Raw genomic sequence first — 6309 nt, 5'->3', positions numbered from 1 at the left:
GAGGATCTAGTTTAATCTCTAAGAGCAGCGATTCCACAGCCGCCCTCCACAGCGGGTTCACCGAGAAAGCGTTCTGAGGGGCAGCGCCTCAACTGCTGTGAATTGTCACATCTCCGTTAACAGACCTTCCCCTTAGAGACTTGGGGCCAGATCCTCTGCTGGTCTAAACCAGGGTAGCGCCACTGGCTCTTCACAGCAGCATTCACGTCAGTGGCTGCTCCTGATTTACATCGGCTCGAGGGGTCCACAGGTCTTGAATCCAGGCCCAGCAGGCCCTAGGCAGCCCTCCCACTCCAGCCACCCCCACACAGCCCAAGCGAGGGGCTAGCAGAACTCTGCCTCCTCCTCCCAAAGCATCACCCACAAGACTCCTGACTGGGGACGAGGAGTGGCCCCACTGATTGGCCCAACCATCCTATTTAAGCCAGAAGGAGACACACAGGAAGTTGTCTGAACAGGTGACTGTCTTTCTGATTTGCTGCTGCGCTGCATCTGACCTGCAACTTGATCCCTGGTTCCTCATTCCGCCTCTGACACCTGGCCTGGTTCCTGATTCCGGCTCCAATGTCTGTGCTGGTTCCTCATTCCACCTCTGACGCCTGGCCTGGTTCCTGATTTCGGCTCTGACCACTAGGTCAGACCACCCATGTCCCAGTTCTGATACCAGCTGAGGATCTCATCAATAAAGATTTTTTCTAATGTAACCCTGGCTTTAACTAATACCACACCTGAATTGTCCCTGCTGCTAGAATAAACCATTGCTGCCAGGATAACTTCCCCTGTCCTCTTTAGACAATTCTGTTACATACCTCTAGACTGCTGTCATCACATCCCGCCATCCGATTCACCGCCCCTTTCTGCGTGACAGTCGTCCAGGAGGAAAATCAGGCCACTACGTAACTATCAGCACTCTTTTATTTCAACTGCTGAGTCAAACTGCCCCTAAGAAATAAACTCTGTGACTAACTAATCTTAAACCAAACATTTGGGAGTTTAAAAACCCAGCATTTAAATTTGCTTGACTTGATTTTGCTTAATTAACATCTGGCACTGGCTGCATATTCTTAGTGCACCGTAGGCACCGACAGCAGGAGGCAGTCGGGCGACAGCTCCGGCTCTGGCGCTGCCACGGCTCCGGGGGGAAACAATACAACAAAGTAAAACGCAAATGACATGTGGGGGAAAGGTAATTAAAACCAAGCAAGCCCACGGGAGGAAGCGTTCACAGTGAAGGACACTGTCAGGTCATTGAAGCAGAGAGAGCCAACAAAGTGTGAGGCTGAATGATGGGAAGGCAACTCATATTAGGGAGGAAAAGACCGGTGGAATAACATATGGAGACCAAAGCCTCTGGACAGGACCGCCCTGCTTGCAGGTAGCCGGGCAATAGTTTCTATGTCAAGCAACAGCAGAAGGGGGTGGAATGCTTGCAGCTGGGTACGGGTAACAGCACCCAGGCGCCTTGGTTAGGAGGCCAGCACTGGTTAGCAGAGCTGGGCGAATAACGGATTCTTCGGTTGGCAAAAATTGGGAAAAAAATTGTTTCGGGTCAAACCAAAACCAATTTTTAAAAAAAATGTGCAGCTAAATTAGCTGTCATCTCTCAAGAAAGAGATCTTGGTGTCACCATGGATAGTTCTCTGAAAACATCCGCTCAACGTGCAGTGGCGGTCAAAAAAGTTAACAATGTTCGGAACCGTTAGGAAAGGGATCGATAACAAGACAGTAAGTATCATAATGCCACTGTATAAATCCCTGGTACGCCCACACCTTGAATATGGGTCATCCCACCTCAGAAAAGATATATTAGAATTGAAAAAGGTACAGAAAAGGGCAACAGAAATGATTAGGGGTATGGAACAGCTTCCATATGAGAAGAGATTTAAAAGACTCGGACAGTTCAGCTTGGAAAAGAGATGACTAAGGAGGATATGATAGAAGTCTATAAAATCATTATGGTGTGCTGAAAATGAATAATGAAATGGTGTTTACCCCTTCACATAACAAAAGAACCAGGGGTCACCCACTGAAATTAATAGGTAGCAGGTTTAAAACAAACAAAAGTGCTTCTTCACATACTACACAGTCAACCTGTGGAACTTGTTGCCAGGGACGTTGTGAAGGCCAGAACTATAGCAGGGTTCAAAAAAGAATTGGATAAGTTCACAGATGATAGGTCCATCATTGACTATTAACCAACATGATCAGGGATGCAACACAATGCTCTGAGTGTCTATCACCTCTGACTGCCGGAAACTGGGAGTGAACGACAGGGGATGGCTAACACGATGATTGCCTGTTCTTTTCATTCCCTCTGAAGCACCTGGCATTGGCCACTGTCAGAAGACAGGATACTGGGCTTGATGGATCATTGTTCTGACCCAGTAGGACCATTCTAATGTTCCTATGTTCTTATGCAGCTAACCAAAAATTGTTTTGAGTCGAACAGAACATTTGATTTCAATTTTGACCATTTTTACATGGTTTTGATGGTTTTAAAAATAAAATGAAAAGGAAGTTTTGAAATGAAAAATTGTTTCAGACAGACTCGGCATGTTTCATTTTGAAAATGTCAAAACAGAATGTTTCCATTTTTCAGACTTTTTTTATTCTTAGGATTTTTTTTTTGACTGAAACAATTTGGCGAAACTGATGTGACTTCACAGAATGATGCAGTGCCGCCCAATCTGTATTTTTTTGCTAGAAAAAGGTTTTGGAAGAAAAATTTTGCCAAGCACTAGCTACTAGGCAAGCCAGCCCTTTTCACACCAGAGTCCTTGATGGAACAGCTCCCCTTAGGAAGCGCTAGGGAACAAGGAAGGGCTGAAATGCTATTAAGAGAAGCCCTCTTGTTCTGTCATCTCTGAGCATCAAGCTGTCCCCTGGACATTTCTCAAAACACATTGTCAGAGACAGTAACGACAGGACAGGGATATCACCAACTTGACTGTGATCTTCCCAGGAACCCTAGCAAATGGCAGCTCTGACCACGCCCTAGTACCAGCTCCTGGCTGCAGCAAGATGTGATGAGAGCAATGCCACATTCTTTCCTCTCCGACCATGCGAGGAAAAGTGGATGCTGAGACACTAACAACAAATGGAGAGATCTAATTGACATGCCAGCACCCAGCCTAGGGCATGGAGCAAGAGGGGTGTGGTTTGCACCTCCCCTAGCCTGAGGTTGCCAAGGCCTGGTTTAGTCCTCACTGTAGGTCAAAGCTGCCTTAAATTGTGCTCCAGCTGCACTGACCCCTAGGGGATGTTGTACAAGCAGGGAATAGCAGGCACACTGGAATTCCCCAGCCATGCCCCTTCCCTTCCTTCCCTTGGCCTGCCCTGGTACCCCCTGGCACATCTCCTGAACTGGAGACTCCTGTGGCAGCATGGAGGGTGGTATGGCGCCCGTGATTGCTCTGCACCCACACAGCTAATTCTACTGCTATCAAGGGCACCGGAACCTTTGTGGCAGTGGGGGCGGGGGGCCAAGGCCAAAGTGCCCCTCCCTTGCCATGGCTGGCTGCAGCTGCCCTCTCTTCTGGTGCTACAGCAGCCCCTGGTGGGCAAAAGGTGTAATTGCAGCGCCTCTCTGGCAGGATCTATTATTGTGCAAGGGGAAAAAAAATTACGGGGGACATCAATGCTGTGCTTACGCAGTGAAACAGAATTCCTCCAGGAGTGTATAGTGCATCTCGGCCTTTAGCAGTACGATCATGTTTTTCCCACAGAACATATGTTTCTTTTGTTAAAAAGTATGTGTGGGGGGGGGATGATTCCCTCCTTCCCCCGGTTCAGGCACCTGTGACTGCCATTACTAGTCTATGTTCTGGAGTGCTGTCACACGGCAATCAGCAGGCACCCAGGGGCAGAGGGAAGCAATGTTATTCCCGAGAGAATGGGGTGAGCTTGTTTTTCATTGGCTCTTGGAGACAAAGAGGACCTGCTGCCTGCAGAGAGGATCATGTGTCTCAGCAGGTGGGTGGATGCTGCTCCGAGGGGTAGCCCTGTCAGGAAGCACCAGGGGAGGGAATCTCTGGTGGCCCAGCTGAAAGCAGGGAGTTCGATGACTGGACACATGCCAGGCTGAACCCAATAAAGGGGCTTTTGCAGTACAACTCTCTTGCGTAGGTCAGTTGTTAAATGAGGAACCCGCTCCTTGGCAGAAGGCTTGCAGCCCTCCGCAGACCGCTCTCCTTCTCTTTCTGCCAAGCTTGTACCCGTAACCTGAGTCATGGATGTTTATTGCACTGGCACAGACCCAGTGCCCACCCTATTTCGTACAACCACCATTCAAATAAATAGTCCAGATAAGCTTTATGGCTGGGAATCTCAAAGCAGAATAAGGGAATTAACCACCCAATTGGCAGTGATTCTCAATGACAGATGGGTACCTGATTCCCTTAGGAAAATGCCACCTTGCGTCCTTGGTGGTATTTATATTATATGGCATGACCGCTTCTGTGTTTGTCATAAACAATGCTGATTCTTGTCTGTGTCTGTAGGCCAATCAGACTACATAACCAAGAGATGGGAATTCTACATACTTTGGGGCCTGGCAAAGGGGCATCCATGCACTTCCCTCACAAAGCAAAATAAATCTAGCCCAGGCGCCAATTAATCAAAGAAATGGAACTACCTTCATACATTTGTAAGAAGAGCTATCAAAATAAACACCAATCGAAAGAGCAGTGCACACTGATTGCTGCCTTTTAGTTCTCTATACGCCAGTCTCAAACCAGACCTGTTACAACCAAAAAATCAACCTTGACCCTTGGCTTTGTTCTTGAAGTCCCAGATCCTGGAGTCATGAGAGAATCTCAGATTTCATTTTTTTCAAGTACGTTTCTAGCTCTCACAGTCACAGAGAAAAGCTTAAAAATGTGACCCAAGTTAACCTTCTCTTTGTTTAGAGGAACAGTTTGAGCTCCAGCTCCTTGAGTCTGTCACTGAAAGGCAGGTTTTTCTAATTCTTTAATCATTCTCGTGGCTCTTTTCCGAACCCTCTTCTGTTTATCAACATCCTTCTTGAATTGTGGGCACCAGAACGGGACACAGTATTCTCATAACAGGCTAGTACCCTTCCACCTATACATAAACCTCTAAAACCCAGGAAATACAGAGGTAAGGTACACATCACCCTGTCCCACAATCTTAACTCTGGTCCCTGGAGCTCACCAGGGCTGCCCTATAATTAAGACTTCTGTTTTGGGGGTTTATTAATTTCATTGGGGGGCGGTATTTTTAGCAAGTTGTGAGTTCTACGTAGATGTCCAAAAATGAGGGGATGGTGGAGGCGCTTTCTCTTTGATTCTGAAATGAGAAGATTTTTATCTGGTACTTCCCAAAATTCTTGCCTAAACAGGATCTATTTCAATTTGTATTCTATATATAAAAATAACTTACATGTTCGTTGAAGCTTTGCATCTTTGTTATTGAACCCCTGGTTTAGTGTTCAGGGCCTTTGTTCCATAGTGCATTTTAGCATGGCACTCTTTCAAACTACACACTACATTAAAGTGCACTAGGGAACCTTTGGTGTGCACCTGCAGGGCCTACACAGACCAACTAATGCACAACACATTAGTCTGCTTTAAAAAATCACACCCCTGCAGTCTTTATTACTGCTCCGTGGAGACAATCCCTTAGATACAAACCAGGAAGCAGGGACATCATCTATATAAACAAACTGCACTGGAGAAGGAGTAAAGTCAACACAAATTGATTAACCATTTTTGTGTTTTTCTGGGATTTATTGGATAAACACCAGTTTCATTTTTTGGGTACCTTTATCAGTATTTGTTGATTAAAACCTAAAATCACAAGCCCTAGCAATAATAGCAGACATAAGGAGTGACAACGTAAATGTGCCATTTGATGTGGTGTGTTGTTGTGTCCCCCTTCCAGGCATAAGGGACAGCTGCATCGACTGTTGCAGAGATTAATTATGGTAGGTTGCCACAGCCCACTCTACAGCATAAGAGGTGCATCTGCATCCGAAGGGATCATGAACCCCTCATTTCTGTGCAGAGTTACATGAATTGTGCGAACAGAAGAGCACAATGGTTTCTTCTTGCCATAGGTATTTGTAGCAGTCAGGTACCATATATAACACTGCACTATAGCCTAAGGCAGATTTCAGTCAGATCTCTGGACCGAATTCCTCTTGGCCATGTCCACTGGCTCCTTACATGACTTTGAGGGGTGCTGGGCGCTGCCAGGGGTTCTCTGCTCGGTGTCCCACTCCAGATCCCTCATTTTTTACCCCACTGCTGTCCCTGGTTATTTCATTTGTTGTCTCCCATACTCCTTCGT

This window comes from Emydura macquarii, unplaced genomic scaffold (genome assembly GCF_026122565.2).
Source record: "Emydura macquarii macquarii isolate MOO-44397 ecotype Brisbane River unplaced genomic scaffold, CSIRO-AGI_Emac_v2 contig_1305, whole genome shotgun sequence".
In the NCBI taxonomy this organism is placed as follows: domain Eukaryota; kingdom Metazoa; phylum Chordata; order Testudines; family Chelidae; genus Emydura; species Emydura macquarii.
This window is presented reverse-complemented; position numbering follows the sequence as displayed.